This window comes from Schistocerca americana, chromosome 9 (assembly GCF_021461395.2).
Source record: "Schistocerca americana isolate TAMUIC-IGC-003095 chromosome 9, iqSchAmer2.1, whole genome shotgun sequence".
Classification (NCBI taxonomy): domain Eukaryota; kingdom Metazoa; phylum Arthropoda; class Insecta; order Orthoptera; family Acrididae; genus Schistocerca; species Schistocerca americana.
Window position 1 is genome coordinate 219,721,607 of NC_060127.1, and position 24,429 is coordinate 219,746,035.

The following is a 24,429-nucleotide window of genomic DNA, read 5'->3' on the forward strand; positions in this document are numbered from 1 at the left end:
GTACCAGAGGACTGACACTCTAACTTCCTATGATTTGAACCACTCCTGTGAGTCCAGTTTTAGAATCCGATACTTCACTTCAGGTTTACTGTATCCCTTGGACCTTCTTATTGACGATGAAACACAGAAATTGCATCCGAATTTAATACAAAATGCACAATGCCGACTTAAGTACAAGAGGACTGACACTCTAACTTTCTATGATTTGAACCTCACCTGTGAGTCCAGTTTTAGATTCCGATGCTTCACTTCAGGTTTACTGTATCCCTTGGACTTTCTTATTGACGATGAAACACAGAAATTGCATCCGATTTTAATACAAAAGGCACAATGCCGACTTAAGTACAAGTGGACTGACACTCTAACTTTCTTTGATTTGAACCTCTCCTGTGATTCCAGTATTAGATTCCGATGCTTCACTTCAGGTTTTCTGTTTCCCTTGGACCTTCTTATTGACGATGAAACACAGAAATTGCATCCGCATTTAATACAAAAAGCACAATGCCGACTTAAGTACAAGCGAACTGACACACTAACTTTCTATTATTTGAACCTGTCCTGTGAGTCTAGTTTTAGATTCCGATGCTTCACTTCAGGTTTACTGTATCCCTTGGACCTTCTTATTGACGATGAAACACTGAAATTGCATCCGAATGTAATACAAAATGCACAATGCCGATTTAAGTACAAGAGGACCGACACTCTAATTTTCTCTGATTTGAACCTCTCCTGAGAGTCCAGTGTTTGTTGCCGGGGCTTCAGTTCAGGTTTACTGTATCCCTTGGACCTTCTTATTGACGATGAAACACAGAAATTGCGTCCGAATATAATACAAAAGGCAAAATGCCGACATAAGTACAAGAGGACTGACACTCTAACTTTCTATGATTTGAATCTCTCCTGTGAGTCCAGTTTTAGATTCCGATACTTCACTTCAGGTTTACTGTATCCCTTGGACCTTCCTATTGACGATGAAACACAGAAATTGCATCTGAATTTAATACAAAAGACACAATGCCGGCTTAAGTACAAGAGGACTGACACTCTAACTTTCTATGATTTGAACCTCTCCTGTGATTCCAGTTTTAGATTCCGATGCTTCACTTCAGATTTACTGTATCCCTTGGACCTTCTTATTGACGATGAAACACAGATATTGCGTCCGAATTTAATACATAAGGCACAATGCCGACTGAAGTACAAGAGGACTGACACTCTAAAGTTCTATGATTTGAACCTCTCCTGTGAGTCCAGTTTTTGTTGCCGAGGCTTCACTTCAGGTTTACTGTATCCCTTGGACCTTCTTATTGACGATGAAACACAGAAATTGCAAACGAAATTAATACAAAAGGCACAATGCCGACTTAAGTACAAGAGGACTGACACTCTAAGTTTCTATGATTTGAACCTGTCCTGCGAGTCGAGTTTTAGATTCATATGCTTCACTTCAGGTTTACTGTATCCCTTGGACCTTGTTATTGACGAAGAAACACAGAAATTGCATCCAAAATTAATACAAAAGGCACAATGCCGACTTAAGTACAAGAGGGTAGACACTCTAACTTTCTATGATTTGAACCACTCCTGTGGGAAAAGTTTTAGATTCCGATGCTTCACTTTAGGTTTACTGTATCCCTTGGACCTTCTTATTGACGATGAAACACAGAAATTGCATCAGAATTTAATGCAAAAGGCACAATGCCGACTTAAGTACAAGAGGACTGACACTCTAAGTTTCTATGATTTGAACCTCTCCTGGGAGTCCAGTTTTAGATTCCGATGCTTCACTTCAAGTTTTACTGTATCCCTTGGACCTTCTTATTGACGATGAAACACAGAAATTACATCTGAATTTAATACAAAAGACACAATGCCGGCTTAAGTACAAGAGGACTGACACTCTAACTTTCTATGATTTGAATCACTCCTGTGAGGCCAGTTTTAGATTCCGATGCTTCACTTCAGGTTTACTGTATCCTTTGGACCTTATTATTGACGATGAAACACAGAAATTGCATCCGAATTTAATACAAAAGGCACAATGCCGACTTAAGTACAAGAGGACTGACACTCTTACTTTCTATGATTTGAACCTCTCCTGTGAGTCCAGTTTTAGATTCCGATGCTTCACTTCAGGTTTACTGTATCCCTTGGACCTTCTTATTGACGATGAAACACAGAAATTGCAGCCGAATGTAATACAAAAGGCACGATGCCGGCTTAAGTACAAGAGGGATGACACTCTAACTTTCTATGATTTGAACCTCTCCTGTGATTCCAGTTTTAGATTCCGATGCTTCACTTCAAGTATACTGTATCCCTTTGACCTTCTTATTGACGATGAAACACAGAAATTACATCTGAATTTAATACAAAAGGCACAATGCCGACTTAAGTACAAGAGGACTGACACTCTAACTTTCTATGATTTGAACCTCTCCTGTGAGAACAGTTTTACATTCCGATGCTTCACTTCAGATTTACTGTATCTCTTGGACCTTCTTATTGACGATGAAACACAGAAATTGCGTCCGATTTTAATACAAAAGGCACAATGCCGACTTAAGTACAAGAGGTCAGACACTCTAACTTTCTATGATTTGAACCTCGTCTGTGAGTCCAGTTTTTGTTGCCGAGGCTTCACTTCAGGTTTACTGTATCCCTTGGACCTTCTTATTGACGATGAAACACAGAAATTGCATCCGAAATTAATACAAGAGGCACAATGCCGACTTAAGTACATGAGGACTGACACTCTAAGTTTCTATGATTTGAACCTCTCCTGTAAGTCAGGTTTCAGTTTCCGATGCTTCACTTCAGGTTTACTGAATCCCTTGGACCTTCTTATTGACAATGAAACACAGAAATTGCATACGAATTTTATACAAAAGGCACAGTGCCGACTTAAGTACAAGAGGACTGACACTCTAACTTTCTATGATTTGAACCTGTCATGCGAGTCCAGTTTTAGATTCCGATGCTTCACTTCAGGTTTACTGTATCCCTTGGACCTTCTTATTGACGATGAAACACAGAAATTGCATCCGAAATTAATACAAAAGGCACAATGCCGACTTAAGTACAAGAGGGTAGACACTCTAACTTTCTATGATTTGAACCACTCCTGTGAGGAAAGTTTTAGATTCCGATGCTTTACTTCAGGTTTACTGTATCCCTTGGACCTTCTTATTGACGATGAATCACAGAAATTGCATCTGAATTTAATACAAAAGACACAATGCCGGATTAAGTACAAGAGGACTGACACTCTAACTTTCTATGATTTGAACCTCTCCTGTGATTCCAGTTTTAGATTCCGATGCTTCACTTCAAGTTTACTGCATCCCTTGGACCTTCTTATTGACGATGAAACACAGAAATTGCATCCGAATTTAATACAAAAGGCACAATGCCGACTTAAGTACAACAGGACTGACACTCTAACCTTCTCTGATTTGAACCTCTTCTGTTACTCCAGTTTTAGATTCCGATGCTTCACTTCAGGTTTACTGTATCCCTTGGACCTTCTTATTGACGATGAAACACAGAAATTGCATCCGAAATTAATACAAAAGGCACAATGCCGACTTAAGTAGAAGAGGAAAGACACTCTAACTTTCTATGATTTGAATCACTCCTGTGAGTCCAGTTTTAGATTCCGATGCTTCACTTCAGGTTTACTGTATCCCTTGGATCTTCTTATTGACGATGAAACACAGAAATTGCATCCGAATTTAATACAAAAGGCACAATGCCGACTTAAGTACAAGAGGACTGACACTTTTACTTTCTATGATTTGAAACTCTCCTGTGAGTCCAGTTTTAGATTCCGATGCTTCACTTCAGGTTTACTGTATCCCTTGGACCTTCTTGTTGACGATGAAACACAGAAATTGCATCCGAATTTAATACAAAAGGCACGATGCTGGCTTAAGTACAAGAGGACTGACACTCTAACTTCCTATGATTTGAACCTCCCCCTTCCAGTTGTAGATTCCGATGCTTCACTTCAAGTTTACTGTATCCCTTGGACCTTCTTATTAACGATGTAACACAGAAATTACATCTGAATTTAATACAAAAGGCACAATGCCGACTTAAGTACAAGAGGACTGACACTCTAACTTTCTATGATTTGAACCTCTCCTGTGAGCACAGTTTTAGATTCCGATGCTTCACTTCAGATTTACTGTATCTCTTGGACATTCTTATTGACGATGAAACACAGAAATTGCGTCCGAATTTAATACAAAAGGCACAATGCCGACTTAAGTCCAAGAGGACTGACACTCTAACTTTCTATGATTTGAACCACTCCTGTGAGTCCAGTTTTAGATTCCGATGCTTCACTTCAGGTTTACTGTATCCCTTGGACCTTCTTATTGACGATGAAACACAGAAATTGCATCCGAATTTAATACAAAATACACAATGCCGACTTAAGTACAAGAGGAAAGACACTCTAACTTTCAATGATTTGAACCTCACCTGTGAGTCCAGTTTTAGATTCTGATGCTTCACTTCAGGTTTACTGTATCCCTTGGACCTTCTTATTGATGATGAAACACAGAAATTGCATTTGAAAATAATACAAAAGGCACAATGCCGACTTAAGTACAAGAGGACAGACACTAACTTTCTATAATTTGAACCACTCCTGTGAGGCCAGTTTTAGATTCCGATGCTTTACTTCAGGTTCACTGTATCCCTTCGACCTTCTTATTGACGATGAAACACAGAAATAGCATCCGAATTTAATACAAAAGGCACAATGCCGACTTAAGTACAAGAGGACTGACACTCTAACTTTCTCTGATATGAACCTCTTCTGTGAGTCCAGTTTTAGAATCCGATGCTTCACTTCAGGTTTACTGTATCCCTTGGACTTTCTTATTGACGATGAAACACAGAAATTGCATCCGATTTTAATAAAAAAGGCACAATGCCGACTTAAGTACAGGAGGACTGACACTCTAACTTTCTATGATTTGAACCTCTCCTGTGAGTCCAGTTTTTGTTGCCGAGGCTTCACTTCAGGTTTACTGTATCCCTTGGACCTTCTTATTGACGATGAAATACAGAAATTGCATCCGAAATTAATACAAAAGGCACAATGCCGACTTAAGTACAAGAGGACTGACACTCAAAGTTTCTATGATTTGAACCTCTCCTGTGTTTCAGGTTTTAGTTTCCGATGCTTCACTTCAGGTTTACTGAATCCCTTGGACCATCTTATTGACAACGAAACACAGAAATTGCATACGAATTTAATACAAAAGGCACAGTGCCGACTTAAGTACAAGAGGACTGACACTCTAATTTTCTATGATTTGAACCACTCCTGTGAGTCCAGTTTTAGATTCCGATGCTTCACTTCAGGTTTACTGTATCCCTTGGACCTTCTTATTGACGATGAAACACAGAAATTGCATCCGAATTTAATACAAAAGGCACAATGCCGACTTAAGTGCAAGAGAACTGACACTCTTACTTTCTATTATTTGATCCTCTCCTGTGAGTCCAGTCTTAGATTCCGATGCTTCACTTCAGGTTTACTGTATCCCTTGGACCTTCTTATTGACGATGAAACACTGAAATTGCATCCGAAATAATGCAAAAGGCACAATGCTGACTTAAGTACAAGTGGACTGACACTCTAACTTTCTATGATTTGAACCTCTCCTGTGAGTCCAGTTTTAGATTCCGATGCTTCACTTCAGATTTACTGTATGCCTTGGACCTTCTTATTGACGATGAAACACAGAAATTGCGTCCGAATTTAATACAAAAGGCACAATGCCGACTGAAGTACAAGAGGACTGACACTCTATCGTTCTATGATTTGAACCTCTCCTGTGAGTCCAGTTTTTGTTGCCGAGGCTTCACTTCATGTTTACTGTATCCCTTGGACCTTCTTATTGACGATGAAACACAGAAATTGCATCCGAAATTAATACAAAAGGCACAATGCCGACTTAAGTACAAGAGGGTAGACACTCTAAATTTCTATGATTTGAACCACTCCTGTGAGGCCAGTTTTAGATTCCGATGCTTCACTTCAGGTTTACTGAATCCCTTGGACCTTCTTATTGACGATGAAACACAGAAATTGCATCCGAATTTAATGCAAAAGGCACAATGCCGACATAAGTACAAGAGGACTGACACTCTAACTTTCTATGATTTGAATCTCTCCTGTGAGTCCAGTTTTAGATTCCGATGCTTCACTTCAGGTTTACTGTATCCCTTGGACCTTCCTATTGACGATGAAACACAGAAATTGCATCTGAATTTAATACAAAAGACACAATGCCGGCTTAAGTACAAGAGGACTGACACTCTAACTTTCTATGATTTGAACCTCTCCTGTGATTCCAGTTTTAGATTCCGATGCTTCACTTCAAGTTTACTGTATCCCTTGGACCTTCTTATTGACGATGAAACACAGAAATTGCATCCGAATTTAATACAAAAGGCACAATGCCGACTTAAGTACAACAGGACTGACACTCTAACCTTCTCTGATTTGAACCTCTTCTGTTAGTCCAGTTTTAGATTCCGATGCTTCACTTCAGGTTTACTGTATCCCTTGGACCTTCTTATAGACGATGAAACACAGAAATTGCATCCGAAATTAATACAAAAGGCACAATGCCGACTTAAGTAGAAGAGGAAAGACACTCTAACTTACTATGATTTGAATCACTCCTGTGAGTCCAGTTTTAGATTCCGATGCTTCAATTCAGGTTTACTGTATCCCTTGGATCTTCTTATTGACGATGAAACACAGAAATTGCATCCGAATTTAATACAAAAGGCACAATGCCGACTTAAGTACAAGAGGACTGACGCTTTTACTTTCTATGATTTGAAACTCTCCTGTGAGTCCAGTTTTAGATTCCGATGCTTCACTTCAGGTTTACTGTATCCCTTGGACCTTCTTATTGACGATGAAACACAGAAATTGCATCCGAATTTAATACAAAAGGCACGATGCTGGCTTAAGTACAAGAGGACTGACACTCTAACTTTCTATGATTTGAACCTCCCCTGTGATTCCAGTTTTAGATTCCGATGCTTCACTTCAAGTTTACTGTATCCCTTGGACCTTCTTATTGACGATGAAACACAGAAATTACATCTGAATTTAATACAAAAGGCACAATGCCGACTTAAGTACAAGAGGACTCACACTCTAACTTTCTATGATTTGAACCTCTCATGTGAGAACAGTTTTAGATTCCGATGCTTCACTTCAGATTTACTGTATCTCTTGGACCTTCTTATTGACGATGAAACACAGAAATTGCGTCCGAATTTAATACAAAAGGCGCAATGCCGACTTAAGTACAAGAGGTCTGACACTCTAACTTTCTATGATTTGAACCTCACCTGTGAGTCCAGTTTTAGATTCCGATGCTTCACTTCAGGTTTACTGTATCCCTTGGACCTTCTTATTGATGATGAAACACAGAAATTGCATTTGAAAATAATACAAAAGGCACAATGCCGACTTAAGTACAAGAGGACAGATACTAACTTTCTATGATTTGAACCACTCCTGTGAGGCAAGTTTTAGATTCCAATGCTTCACTTCAGGTTCACTGTATCCCTTCGACCTTCTTATTGACGATGAAACACAGAAATAGCATCCGAATGTAATACAAAAGGCACAATGCCGACTTAAGTACAAGAGGACTGACACTCTAACTTTCTCTGATATGAACCTCTTCTGTGAGTCCAGTTTTAGAATCCGATGCTTCACTTCAGGTTTACTGTATCCCTTGGACTTTCTTATTGACGATAAAACACAGAAATTGCATCCGATTTTAATAAAAAAGGCACAATGCCGACTTAAGTACAGGAGGACTGACATTCTAACTTTCTATGATTTGAACCTATCCTGTGAGTCCAGTTTTTGTTGCCGAGGCTTCACTTCAGGTTTACTGTATCCCTTGGACGTTCTTATTGACGATGAAACACAGAAATTGCATCCGAAATTAATACAAAAGGCACAATGGCGACATAAGTAGAAGAGGAAAGACACTCTAACTTTCTATGATTTGAATCACTCCTGTGAGGCCAGTTTTAGATTCCGATGCTTCACTTCAGGTTTACTGTATCCCTTGGACTTTATTATTGACGATGAAACACAGAAATTGCCTCCGAATTTAATACAAAAGGCACAATGCCGACTTAAGTACAAGAGGACTGACACTCTTACTTTCTATGATTTGAACCTCTCCTGTGAGTCCAGTTTTAGATTCCGATGCTTCACTTCAGGTTTACTGTATCCCTTGGACCTTCTTATTGACGATGAAACACAGAAATTGCAGCCGAATGTAATACAAAAGGCACGATGCCGTCTTAAGTAATGAGGCATGACACTCTAACTTTCTTTGATTTGAACCTCCCCTGTGATTCCAGTTTTAGATTCCGATGCTTCACTTCAAGTATACTGTATCTCTTGGACCTTCTTATTGACGATGAAACACAGAAATTGCGTCCGAATTTAATACAAAAGGCACAATGCCGACTTAAGTACAAGAGGTCTGACACTCTAACTTTCTATGATTTGAACCTCGTCTGTGGGTCCAGTTTTTGTTGCCGAGGCTTCACTTCAGGTTTACTGTATCCCTTGGACCTTCTTATTGACGATGAAACACAGAAATTGCATCCGAAATTAATACAAGAGGCACAATGCCGACTTAAGTACATGAGGACTGACACTCTAAGTTTCTATGATTTGAACCTCTCCTGTGAGTCAGGTTTTAGTTTATGATGCTTCACTTCAGGTTAACTGAATCCCTTGGACCTTCTTATTGACAATGAAACACAGAAATTGCATACGAATTTTATACAAAAGGCACAGTGCCGACTTAAGTACCAGAGGACTGACACTCTAACTTCCTATGATTTGAACCACTCCTGTGAGTCCAGTTTTAGAATCCGATACTTCACTTCAGGTTTACTGTATCCCTTGGACCTTCTTATTGACGATGAAACACAGAAATTGCATCCGAATTTAATACAAAATGCACAATGCCGACTTAAGTACAAGAGGACCGACACTCTAACTTTCTATGATTTGAACCTCACCTGTGAGTCCAGTTTTAGATTCCGATGCTTCACTTCAGGTTTACTGTATCCCTTGGACTTTCTTATTGACGATGAAACACAGAAATTGCATCCGATTTTAATACAAAAGGCACAATGCCGACTTAAGTAAAAGTGGACTGACACTCTAACTTTCTTTGATTTGAACCTCTCCTGTGATTCCAGTATTAGATTCCGATGCTTCACTTCAGGTTTCCTGTTTCCCTTGGACCTTCTTATTGACGATGAAACACAGAAATTGCATCCGCATTTAATACAAAAGGCACAATGCCGACTTAAGTACAAGCGAACTGACACACTAACTTTCTATTATTTGAACCTGTCCTGTGAGTCCAGTTTTAGATTCCGATGCTTCACTTCAGATTTACTGTATCCCTTGGACCTTCTTATTGACGATGAAACACTGAAATTGCATCCGAATGTAATACAAAATGCACAATGCCGATTTAAGTACAAGAAGAACGACACTCCAATTTTCTCTGATTTGAACCTCTCCTGAGAGTCCAGTGTTTGTTGCCGGGGCTTCAGTTCAGGTTTACTGTATCCCTTGGACTTTCTTATTGACGATTAAACACAGAAATTGCATCCGAAATTAATACAAAAGGCACAATGCCGACATAAGTACAAGAGGTCTGACACTCTAACTTTCTATGATTTGAACCTCTCCTGTGAGTCCAGTTTTTGTTGCCGAGGCTTCACTTCATGTTTACTGTATCCCTTGGACCTTCTTATTGACAATAAAACACAGAAATTGCATACGAATTTAATACAAAAGGCACAGTGCCGACTTAAGTACAAGAGGACTGACACTCTAACTTTCTATGATTTGAACCTCTCCTGTAAGTCAGGTTTCAGTTTCCGATGCTTCACTTCAGGTTTACTGAATCCCTTGGACCTTCTTATTGACAATGAAACACAGAAATTGCATACGAATTTAATACAAAAGGCACAGTGCCGACTTAAGTACAAGAGGACTGACACTCTAAATTTCTATGAATTGAACCACTCCTGTGAGTCCAGTTTTAGATTCCGATGCTTCACTTCAGGTTAACTGTATCCCTTGGACCTTCTTATTGACGATGAAACACAGAAATTGCATCCGAATTTAATACAAAAGGCACATTGCCGACTTAAGTACTAGAGGACTGACAACCTAACTTTCTGTGATTTGAACCTCTCCTGTGAGTCCAGATTCAGATTCCGATGCTTCACTTCAGGTTTACTGTATCCCTTGGACCTTCTTATTGACGATGAAACACAGAAATTGCGTCCGAATTTCATACAAAAGGCACAATGCCGACTTAAGTACAAGTGGACTGACACTCTAACTTTCTTTGATTTGAACCTCTCCTGTGATTCCAGTTTTAGATTCCGATGCTTCACTTCAGGTTTTCTGTTTCCCTTTGACCTTCTTATTGACGATGAAACACAGAAATTGCATCCGCATTTAATACAATAGGCACAATGCCGACTTAAGTACAAGAGAACTGACACTCTAAATTTCTATTATTTGAACCTCTCCTGTGAGTCCAGTTTTAGATTCCGATGCTTCACTTCAGGTTTACTGTATCCCTTGGACCTTCGTATTGACGATAAAACACAGAAATTGAATCCGAATGTAATACAAAAGGCACAATGCCGATTTAAGTACAAGAGGACCGACACTCTAACTTTCTATGATTTGAACCTCTCCTATGAGTCCAGGTTTAGATTCCGATGCTTCACTTCAGGTATACTGTATCCCTTAGACCTTCTTATTGACGATGAAACACAGACATTGCATCCGAATTTAATACAAAAGGCACAATGCCGACATAAGTACAAGAGGACTGACACTCTAACTTTCTCTGATTTGAACCTCTTCTGTGAGTCCAGATGTAGATTCCCATGCTTCACTTCAGGTTTTCCGTTTCCCTTGGACCTTCTTATTGACGATGAAACACAGAAATCGCATCCGAATTTAATACAAAAAGCACAATGCCGACTTAAGTACAAGAGACTGACACTCTTACTTTCTATTATTTGATCCTCTCCTGTGAGTCCAGTCTTAGATACCGATGCTTCACTTCAGGTTTACTGTATCCCTTGGACCTTCTTATTGACGATGAAACACTGAAATTGCATCCGAATTTAATGCAAAAGGCACAATGCTGACATAAGTACAAGTGGACTGACACTCTAACTTTCTAAGATTTGAACCTCTCCTGTGAGTCCAGTTTTAGATTCCGATGCTTCACTTCAGATTTACTGTATGCCTTGGACCTTCTTATTGACGATGAAACACAGAAATTGCGTCCGAATATAATACAAAAGGCACAATGCCGACTGAAGTACAAGAGGACTGACACTCTAACGTTCTATGATTTGAACCTCTCCTGTGAGTCCAGTTTTTGTTGCCGAGGCTTCACTTCATGTTTACTGTATCCCTTGGACCTTCTTATTGACGATGAAACACAGAAATTGCATCCGAAATTAATACAAAAGGCACAATGCCGACTTAAGTACAAGAGGGTAGACACTCTAACTTTCTATGATTTGAACCACTCCTGTGAGGCCAGTTTTAGATTCCGATGCTTCACTTCAGGTTTACTGAATCCCTTGGACCTTCTTATTGACGATGAAACACAGAAATTGCATCCGAAATTAATGCAAAAGGCAAAATGCCGACATAAGTACAAGAGGACTGACACTCTAACTTTCTATGATTTGAATCTCTCCTGTGAGTCCAGTTTTAGATTCCGATACTTCACTTCAGGTTTACTGTATACCTTGGACCTTCCTATTGACGATGAAACACAGAAATTGCATCTGAATTTAATACAAAAGACACAATGCCGGCTTAAGTACAAGAGGACTGACACTCTAACTTTCTATGATTTGAACCTCTCCTGTGATTCCAGTTTTAGATTCCGATGCTTCACTTCAGATTTACTGTATCCCTTGGACCTTCTTATTGACGATGAAACACAGATATTGCGTCCGAATTTAATACATAAGGCACAATGCCGACTGAAGTAGAAGAGGACTGACACTCTAAAGTTCTATGATTTGAACCTCTCCTGTGAGTCCAGTTTTTGTTGCCGAGGCTTCACTTCAGGTTTACTGTATCCCTTGGACCTTCTTATTGACGATGAAACACAGAAATTGCAAACGAAATTAATACAAAAGGCACAATGCCGACTTAAGTACAAGAGGACTGACACTCTAAGTTTCTATGATTTGAACCTGTCCTGCGAGTCGAGTTTTAGATTCATATGCTTCACTTCAGGTTTACTGTATCCCTTGGACCTTGTTATTGACGAAGAAACAGAGAAATTGCATCCAAAATTAATACAAAAGGCACAATGCCGACTTAAGTACAAGAGGGTAGACACTCTAACTTTCTATGATTTGAACAACTCCTGTGAGAAAAGTTTTAGATTCCGATGCTTCACTTTAGGTTTACTGTATCCCTTGGACCTTCTTATTGACGATGAAACACAGAAATTGCATCAGAATTTAATGCAAAAGGCACAATGCCGACTTAAGTACAAGAGGACTGACACTCTTACTTTCTATGATTTGAACCTCTCCTGTGAGTCCAGTTTTAGATTCCGATGCTTCACTTCAGGTTTACTGTATCCCTTGGACCTTCTTATTGACGATGAAACACAGAAATTGCAGCCGAATGTAATACAAAAGGCACGATGCCGGCTTAAGTACAAGAGGGATGACACTCTAACTTTCTATGATTTGAACCTCTCCTGTGATTCCAGTTTTAGATTCCGATGCTTCACTTCAAGTATACTGTATCCCTTTGACCTTCTTATTGACGATGAAACACAGAAATTACATCTGAATTTAATACAAAAGGCACAATGCCGACTTAAGTACAAGAGGACTGACACTCTAACTTTCTATGATTTGAACCTCTCCTGTGAGAACAGTTTTAGATTCCGATGCTTCACTTCAGATTTACTGTATCTCTTGGACCTTCTTATTGACGATGAAACACAGAAATTGCGTCCGAATTTAATACAAAAGGCACAATGCCGACTTAAGTACAAGAGGTCTGACACTCTAACTTTCTATGATTTGAACCTCGTCTGTGAGTCCAGTTTTTGTTGCCGAGGCTTCACTTCAGGTTTACTGTATCCCTTGGACCTTCTTATTGACGATGAAACACAGAAATTGCATCCGAAATTAATACAAGAGGCACAATGCCGACTTAAGTACATGAGGACTGACACTCTAAGTTTCTATGATTTGAACCTCTCCTGTGAGTCAGGTTTTAGTTTCCGATGCTTCACTTCAGGTTAACTGAATCCCTTGGACCTTCATATTGACAATGAAACACAGAAATTGCATACGAATTTTATACAAAAGGCACAGTGCCGACTTAAGTACCAGAGGACTGACACTCTAACTTCCTATGATTTGAACCACTCCTGTGAGTCCAGTTTTAGAATCCGATACTTCACTTCAGGTTTACTGTATCCCTTGGACCTTCTTATTGACGATGAAACACAGAAATTGCATCCGAATTTAATACAAAATGCACAATGCCGACTTAAGTACAAGAGGACTGACACTCTAACTTTCTATGATTTGAACCTCACCTGTGAGTCCAGTTTTAGATTCCGATTCTTCACTTCAGGTTTACTGTATCCCTTGGACTTTCTTATTGACGATGAAACACAGAAATTGCATCCGATTTTAATACAAAAGGCACAATGCCGACTTAAGTACAAGTTGACTGACACTCTAACTTTCTTTGATTTGAACCTCTCCTGTGATTCCAGTATTAGATTCCGATGCTTCACTTCAGGTTTTCTGTTTCCCTTGGACGTTCTTATTGACGATGAAACACAGAAATTGCATCCGAAATTAATACAAAAGGCACAATGGCGACATAAGTAGAAGAGGAAAGACACTCTAACTTTCTATGATTTGAATCACTCCTGTGAGGCCAGTTTTAGATTCCGATGCTTCACTTCAGGTTTACTGTATCCCTTGGACCTTATTATTGACGATGAAACACAGAAATTGCATCCGAATTTAATACAAAAGGCACAATGCCGACTTAAGTACAAGAGGACTGACACTCTTACTTTCTATGATTTGAACCTCTCCTGTGAGTCCAGTTTTAGATTCCGATGCTTCACTTCAGGTTTACTGTATCCCTTGGACCTTCTTATTGACGATGAAACACAGAAATTGCATCCGCATTTAATACAAAAGGCACAATGCCGACTTAAGTACAAGCGAACTGACACACTAACTTTCTATTATTTGAACCTGTCCTGTGAGTCTAGTTTTTGATTCCGATGCTTCACTTCAGGTTTACTGTATCCCTTGGACCTTCTTATTGACGATGAAACACTGAAATTGCATCCGAATGTAATACAAAATGCACAAAGCCGATTTAAGTACAAGAGGACCGACACTCTAATTTTCTCTGATTTGAACCTCTCCTGAGAGTCCAGTGTTTGTTGCCGGGGCTTCAGTTCAGGTTTACTGTATCCCTTGGACCTTCTTATTGACGATGAAACACAGAAATTGCGTCCGAATATAATACAAAAGGCACAATGCCGACTGAAGTACAAGAGGACTGACACTCTAACGTTCTATGATTTGAACCTCTCCTGTGAGTCCAGTTTTTGTTGCCGAGGCTTCACTTCATGTTTACTGTATCCCTTGGACCTTCTTATTGACGATGAAACACAGAAATTGCATCCGAAATTAATACAAAAGGCACAATGCCGACTTAAGTACAAGAGGGTAGACACTCTAACTTTCTATGATTTGAACCACTCCTGTGAGGCCAGTTTTAGATTCCGATGCATCACTTCAGGTTTACTGAATCCCTTGGACCTTCTTATTGACGATGAAACACAGAAATTGCATCCGAAATTAATGCAAAAGGCAAAATGCCGACATAAGTACAAGAGGACTGACACTCTAACTTTCTATGATTTGAATCTCTCCTGTGAGTCCAGTTTTAGAGTCCGATACTTCACTTCAGGTTTACTGTATCCCTTGGACCTTCCTATTGACGATGAAACACAGAAATTGCATCTGAATTTAATACAAAAGACACAATGCCGGCTTAAGTACAAGAGGACTGACACTCTAACTTTCTATGATTTGAACCTCTCCTGTGATTCCAGTTTTAGATTCCGATGCTTCACTTCAGATTTACTGTATCCCTTGGACCTTCTTATTGACGATGAAACACAGATATTGCGTCCGAATTTAATACATAAGGCACAATGCCGACTGAAGTACAAGAGGACTGACACTCTAAAGTTCTATGATTTGAACCTCTCCTGTGAGTCCAGTTTTTGTTGCCGAGGCTTCACTTCAGGTTTACTGTATCCCTTGGACCTTCTTATTGACGATGAAACACGGAAATTGCAAACGAAATTAATACAAAAGGCACAATGCCGACTTAAGTACAAGAGGACTGACACTCTAAGTTTCTATGATTTGAACCTGTCCTGCGAGTCGAGTTTTAGATTCATATGCTTCACTTCAGGTTTACTGTATCCCTTGGACCTTGTTATTGACGAAGAAACACAGAAATTGCATCCAAAATTAATACAAAAGGCACAATGCCGACTTAAGTACAAGAGGGTAGACACTCTAACTTTCTATGATTTGAACCACTCCTGTAAGAAAAGTTTTAGATTCCGATGCTTCACTTTAGGTTTACTGTATCCCTTGGACCTTCTTATTGACGATGAAACACAGAAATTGCATCAGAATTTAATGCAAAAGGCACAATGCCGACTTAAGTACAAGAGGACTGACACTCTAAGTTTCTATGATTTGAACCTCTCCTGGGAGTCCAGTTTTAGATTCCGATGCTTCACTTCAAGTTTTACTGTATCCCTTGGACCTTCTTATTGACGATGAAACACAGAAATTGCATCTGAATTTAATACAAAAGACACAATGCCGGCTTAAGTACAAGAGGACTGACACTCTAACTTTCTATGATTTGAACCTCTCCTGTGATTCCAGTTTTAGATTCCGATGCTTCACTTCAAGTTTACTGTATCCCTTGGACCTTCTTATTGACGATGAAACACAGAAATTGCATCCGAATTTAATACAAAAGGCACAATGCCGACTTAAGTACAACAGGACTGACACTCTAACCTTCTCTGATTTGAACCTCTTCTGTTAGTCCAGTTTTAGATTCCGATGCTTCACTTCAGGTTTACTGTATCCCTTGGACGTTCTTATTGACGATGAAACACAGAAATTGCATCCGAAATTAATACAAAAGGCACAATGGCGACATAAGTAGAAGAGGAAAGACACTCTAACTTTCTATGATTTGAATCACTCCTGTGAGGCCAGTTTTAGATTCCGATGCTTCACTTCAGGTTTACTGTATCCCTTGGACCTTATTATTGACGATGAAACACAGAAATTGCATCCGAATTTAATACAAAAGGCACAATGCCGACTTAAGTACAAGAGGACTGACACTCTTACTTTCTATGATTTGAACCTCTCCTGTGAGTCCAGTTTTAGATTCCGATGCTTCACTTCAGGTTTACTGTATCCCTTGGACCTTCTTATTGACGATGAAACACAGAAATTGCAGCCGAATGTAATACAAAAGGCACGATGCCGGCTTAAGTACAAGTGGGATGACACTCTAACTTTCTATGATTTGAACCTCTCCTGTGATTCCAGTTTTAGATTCCGATGCTTCACTTCAAGTATACTGTATCCCTTTGACCTTCTTATTGACGATGAAACACAGAAATTACATCTGAATTTAATACAAGAGGCACAATGCCGACTTAAGTACATGAGGACTGACACTCTAAGTTTCTATGATTTGAACCTCTCCTGTGAGTCAGGTTTTAGTTTCCGATGCTTCACTTCAGGTTAACTGAATCCCTTGGACCTTCTTATTGACAATGAAACACAGAAATTGCATACGAATTTTATACAAAAGGCACAGTGCCGACTTAAGTATCAGAGGACTGACACTCTAACTTCCTATGATTTGAACCACTCCTGTGAGTCAAGTTTTAGAATCCGATACTTCACTTCAGGTTTACTGTATCCCTTGGACCTTCTTATTGACGATGAAACACAGAAATTGCATCCGAATTTAATACAAAATGCACAATGCCGACTTAAGTACAAGAGGACTGACACTCTAACTTTCTATGATTTGAACCTCACCTGTGAGTCCAGTTTTAGATTCCGATGCTTCACTTCAGGTTTACTGTATCCCTTGGACTTTCTTATTGACGATGAAACACAGAAATTGCATCCTATTTTAATACAAAAGGCACAATGCCGACTTAAGTACAAGTGGACTGACACTCTAACTTTCTTTGATTTGAACCTCTCCTGTGATTCCAGTATTAGATTCCGATGCTTCACTTCAGGTTTTCTGTTTCCCTTGGACCTTCTTATTGACGATGAAACACAGAAATTGCATCCGCATTTAATACAAAAGGCACAATGCCGACTTAAGTACAAGCGAACTGACACACTAACTTTCTATTATTTGAACCTGTCCTGTGAGTCTAGTTTTAGATTCCGATGCTTCACTTCAGGTTTACTGTATCCCTTGGACCTTCTTATTGACGATGAAACACTGAAATTGCATCCGAATGTAATACAAAATGCACAATGCCGATTTAAGTACAAGAGGACCGACACTCTAATTTTCTCTGATTTGAACCTCTCCTGAGAGTCCAGTGTTTGTTGCCGGGGCTTCAGTTCAGGTTTACTGTATCCCTTGGACCTTCTTATTGACGATTAAACACAGAAATTGCATCCGAAATTAATACAAAAGGCACAATGCCGACATAAGTACAAGAGGTCTGACACTCTAACTTTCTATGATTTGAACCTCTCCTGTGAGTCCAGTTTTTGTTGCCAAGGCTTCACTTCATGTTTACTGTATCCCTTGGACCTTCTTATTGACAATGAAACACAGAAATTGCATACGAATTTAATACAAAAGGCACAGTGCCGACTTAAGTACAAGAGGACTGACACTCTAACTTTCTATGATTTGAACCTCTCCTGTAAGTCAGGTTTCAGTTTCCGATGCTTCACTTCAGGTTTACTGAATCCCTTGGACCTTCTTATTGACAATGAAACACAGAAATTGCATACGAATTTAATACAAAAGGCACAGTGCCGACTTAAGTACAAGAGGACTGACACTCTAACTTTCTATGATTTGAACCTGTCCTGCGAGTCCAGTTTTAGATTCCGATGCTTCACTTCAGGTTTACTGTATCCCTTGGACCTTCTTATTGACGATGAAACACAGAAATTGCATCCGAAATTAATACAAAAGGCACAATGCCGACTTAAGTACAAGAGGACTGACACACTAAGTTTCTATGATTTGAACCTCTCCTGTGAGTCCAGTTTTAGATTCCGATGCTTCACTTCAAGTTTTACTGTATCCCTTGGACCTTCTTATTGACGATGAAACACAGAAATTGCATCCGAATTTAATGCAAAAGGCACACTGCCGACTTAAGTACAAGAGGACTGACACACTAAGTTTCTATGATTTGAACCTCTCCTGTGAGTCCAGTTTTAGATTCCGATGCTTCACTTCAAGTTTTACTGTATCCCTTGGACCTTCTTATTGACGATGAATCACAGAAATTGCATCTGAATTTAATACAAAAGACACAATGCCGGATTAAGTACAAGAGGACTGACACTCTAACTTTCTATGATTTGAACCTCTCCTGTGATTCCAGTTTTAGATTCCGATGCTTCACTTCAAGTTTACTGTATCCCTTGGACCTTCTTATTGACGATGAAACACAGAAATTGCATCCGAATTCAATACAAAAGGCACAATGCCGACTTAAGTACAACAGGACTGACACTCTAACCTTCTCTGATTTGAACCTCTTCTGTTACTCCAGTTTTAGATTCCGATGCTTCACTTCAGGTTTACTGTATCCCTTGGACCTTCTTATTGACGATGAAACACAGAAATTGCATCCGAAATTAATACAAAAGGCACAATGCCGACTTAAGTAGAAGAGGAAAGACACTCTAACTTTCTATGATTTGAATCACTCCTGTGAGTCCAGTTTTAGATTCCGATGCTTCACTTCAGGTTTACTGTATCCCTTGGATCTTCTTATTGACGATGAAACACAGAAATTGCATCCGAATTTAATACAAAAGGCACAATGCCGACTTAAGTACAAGAGGACTGACACTTTTACTTTCTATGATTTGAAACTCTCCTGTGAGTCCAGTTTTAGATTCCGATGCTTCACTTCAGGTTTACTGTATCCCTTGGACCTTCTTGTTGACGATGAAACACAGAAATTGCATCCGAATTTAATACAAAAGGCACGATGCTGGCTTAAGTACAAGAGGACTGACACTCTAACTTTCTATGATTTGAACCTCCCCCTTCCAGTTGTAGATTCCGATGCTTCACTTCAAGTTTACTGTATCCCTTGGACCTTCTTATTGACGATGAAACACAGAAATTGCATCCGAATTTAATACAAAAGACACAATGCCGGCTTAAGTACAAGAGGACTGACACTCTAACTTTCTATGATTTGAACCTCTCCTGTGATTCCAGTTTTAGATTCCGATGCTTCACTTCAAGTTTACTGTATCCCTTGGACCTTCTTATTGACGATGAAACACAGAAATTGCATCCGAATTTAATACAAAAGGCACAATGCCGACTTAAGTACAACAGGACTGACACTCTAACCTTCTCTGATTTGAACCTCTTCTGTTAGTCCAGTTTCAGATTCCGATGCTTCACTTCAGGTTTACTGTATCCCTTGGACCTTCTTATAGACGATGAAACACAGAAATTGCATCCGAAATTAATACAAAAGGCACAATGCCGACTTAAGTAGAAGAGGAAAGACACTCTAACTTACTATGATTTGAATCACTCCTGTGAGTCCAGTTTTAGATTCCGATGCTTCAATTCAGGTTTACTGTATCCCTTGGATCTTCTTATTGACGATGAAACACAGAAATTGCATCCGAATTTAATACAAAAGGCACAATGCCGACTTAAGTACAAGAGGACTGACACTTTTACTTTCTATGATTTGAAACTCTCCTGTGAGTCCAGTTTTAGATTCCGATGCTTCACTTCAGGTTTACTGTATCCCTTGGACCTTCTTATTGACGATGAAACACAGAAATTGCATCCGAATTTAATACAAAAGGCACGATGCTGGCTTAAGTACAAGAGGACTGACACTCTAACTTTCTATGATTTGAACCTCCCCTGTGATTCCAGTTTTAGATTCCGATGCTTCACTTCAAGTTTACTGTATCCCTTGGACCTTCTTATTGACGATGAAACACAGAAATTACATCTGAATTTAATACAAAAGGCACAATGCCGACTTAAGTACAAGAGGACTCACACTCTAACTTTCTATGATTTGAACCTCTCATGTGAGAACAGTTTTAGATTCCGATGCTTCACTTCAGATTTACTGTATCTCTTGGACCTTCTTATTGACGATGAAACACAGAAATTGCGTCCGAATTTAATACAAAAGGCACAATGCCGACTTAAGTACAAGAGGTCTGACACTCTAACTTTCTATGATTTGAACCTCGTCTGTGAGTCCAGTTTTTGTTGCCGAGGCTTCACTTCAGGTTTACTGTATGGCTTGCACCTTCTTATTGACGATGAAACACAGAAATTGCATCCGAAATTAATACAAGAGGCACAATGCCGACTTAAGTACATGAGGACTGACACTCTAAGTTTCTATGATTTGAACCTCTCCTGTGAGTCAGGTTTTAGTTTCCGATGCTTCACTTCAGGTTAACTGAATCCCTTTTACCTTCTTATTGACAATGAAACACAGAAATTGCATACGAATTTTATACAAAAGGCACAGTGCCGACTTAAGTACAAGAGGACTGACACTCTAACTTTCTATGATTTGAACCACTCCTGTGAGTCCAGTTTTAGATTCCGATGCTTCACTTCAGGTTTACTGTATCCCTTGGACCTTCTTATTGACGATGAAACACAGAAATTGCATCCGAATTTAATACAAAATGCACAATGCCGACTTAAGTACAAGAGGACCGACACTCTAACTTTCTATGATTTGAACCTCACCTGTGAGTCCAGTTTTAGATTCCGATGCTTCACTTCAGGTTTACTGTATCCCTTGGACCTTCTTATTGATGATGAAACACAGAAATTGCATTTGAAAATAATACAAAAGGCACAATGCCGACTTAAGTACAAGAGGACAGACACTAACTTTCTATGATTTGAACCACTCCTGTGAGGCAAGTTTTAGATTCCGATGCTTCACTTCAGGTTCACTGTATCCCTTCGACCTTCTTATTGACGATGAAACACAGAAATAGCATCCGAATTTAATACAAAAGGCACAATGCCGACTTAAGTACAAGAGGACTGACACTCTAACTTTCTCTGATATGAACCTCTTCTGTGAGTCCAGTTTTAGAATCCGATGCTTCACTTCAGGTTTACTGTATCCCTTGGACTTTCTTATTGACGATAAAACACAGAAATTGCATCCGATTTTAATAAAAAAGGCACAATGCCGACTTAAGTACAGGAGGACTGACATTCTAACTTTCTATGATTTGAACCTCTCCTGTGAGTCCAGTTTTTGTTGCCGAGGCTTCACTTCAGGTTTACTGTATCCCTTGGACGTTCTTATTGACGATGAAACACAGAAATTGCATCCGAAATTAATACAAAAGGCACAATGGCGACATAAGTAGAAGAGGAAAGACACTCTAACTTTCTATGATTTGAATCACTCCTGTGAGGCCAGTTTTAGGTTCCGATGCTTCACTTCAGGTTTATTGTATCCCTTGGACTTTATTATTGACGATGAAACACAGAAATTGCCTCCGAATTTAATACCAAAGGCACAATGCCGACTTAAGTACAAGAGGACTGACACTCTTACTTTCTACGATTTGAACCTCTCCTGTGAGTCCAGTTTTAGATTCCGATGCTTCACTTCAGGTTTACTGTATCCCTTGGACCTTCTTATTGACGATGAAACACAGAAATTGCAGCCGAATGTAATACAAAAGGCACGATGCCGTCTTAAGTACAAGAGGCATGACACTCTAACTTTCTATGATTTGAACCTCCCCTGTGATTCCAGTTTTAGATTCCGATGCTTCACTTCAAGTATACTGTATCTCTTGGACCTTCTTATTGACGATGAAACACAGAAATTGCGTCCGAATTTAATACAAAAGGCACAATGCCGACTTAAGTACAAGAGGTCTGACACTCTAACTTTCTATGATTTGAACCTCGTCTGTGGGTCCAGTTTTTGTTGCCGAGGCTTCACTTCAGGTTTACTGTATCCCTCGGACCTTCTTATTGACGATGAAACACAGAAATTGCATCCGAAATTAATACAAGAGGCACAATGCCGACTTAAGTACATGAGGACTGACACTCTAAGTTTCTATGATTTGAACCTCTCCTGTGAGTCAGGTTTTAGTTTATGATGCTTCACTTCAGGTTAACTGAATCCCTTGGACCTTCTTATTGACAATGAAACACAGAAATTGCATACGAATTTTATACAAAAGGCACAGTGCCGACTTAAGTACCAGAGGACTGACACTCTAACTTCCTATGATTTGAACCACTCCTGTGAGTCCAGTTTTAGAATCCGATACTTCACTTCAGGTTTACTGTATCCCTTGGACCTTCTTATTGACGATGAAACACAGAAATTGCATCCGAATTTGATACAAAACGCACAATGCCGACTTAAGTACAAGAGGACCGACACTCTAACTTTCTATGATTTGAACCTCACCTGTGAGTCCAGTTTTAGATTCCGATGCTTCACTTCAGGTTTACTGTATCCCTTGGACTTTCTTATTGACGATGAAACACAGAAATTGCATCCGATTTTAATACAAAAGGCACAATGCCGACTTAAGTACAAGTGGACTGACACTCTAACTTTCTTTGATTTGAACCTCTCCTGTGATTCCAGTATTAGATTCCGATGCTTCACTTCAGGTTTTCTGTTTCCCTTGGACCTTCTTATTGACGATGAAACACAGAAATTGCATCCGCATTTAATACAAAAGGCACAATGCCGACTTAAGTACAAGCGAACTGACACACTAACTTTCTATTATTTGAACCTGTCCTGTGAGTCCAGTTTTAGATTCCGATGCTTCAGTTCAGGTTTACTGTATCCCTTGGACTTTCTTATTGACGATTAAACACAGAAATTGCATCCGAAATTAATACAAAAGGCACAATGCCGACATAAGTACAAGAGGTCTGACACTCTAACTTTCTATGATTTGAACCTCTCCTGTGAGTCCAGTTTTTGTTGCCGAGGCTTCACTTCATGTTTACTGTATCCCTTGGACCTTCTTATTGACAATGAAACACAGAAATTGCATACGAATTTAATACAAAAGGCACAGTGCCGACTTAAGTACAAGAAGACTGACACTCTAACTTTCTATGATTTGAACCTCTCCTGTAAGTCAGGTTTCAGTTTCCGATGCTTCACTTCAGGTTTACTGAATCCCTTGGACCTTCTTATTGACAATGAAACACAGAAATTGCATACGAATTTAATACAAAAGGCACAGTGCCGACTTAAGTACAAGAGGACTGACACTCTAACTTTCTATGAATTGAACCACTCCTGTGAGTCCAGTTTTAGATTCCGATGCTTCACTTCAGGTTTACTGTATCCCTTGGACCTTCTTATTGACGATGAAACACAGAAATTGCATCCGAATTTAATACAAAAGGCACATTGCCGACTTAAGTACTAGAGGACTGACACCCTAACTTTCTGTGATTTGAACCTCTCCTGTGAGTCCAGATTCAGATTCCGATGCTTCACTTCAGGTTTACTGTATCCCTTGGACCTTCTTATTGACGATGAAACACAGAAATTGCGTCCGAATTTCATACAAAAGGCACAATGCTGACTTAAGTACAAGTGGACAGACACTCTAACATTCTATGATTTGAACCTCTCCTGTGATTCCAGTTTTAGATTCCGATGCTTCACTTCAGGTTTTCTGTTTCCCTTTGACCTTCTTATTGACGATGAAACACAGAAATTGCATCCGCATTTAATACAATAGGCACAATGCCGACTTAAGTACAAGAGAACTGACACTCTAAATTTCTATTATTTGAACCTCTCCTGTGAGTCCAGTTTTAGATTCCGATGCTTCACTTCAGGTTTACTGTATCCCTTGGACCTTCGTATTGACGATAAAACACAGAAATTGAATCCGAATGTAATACAAAAGGCACAA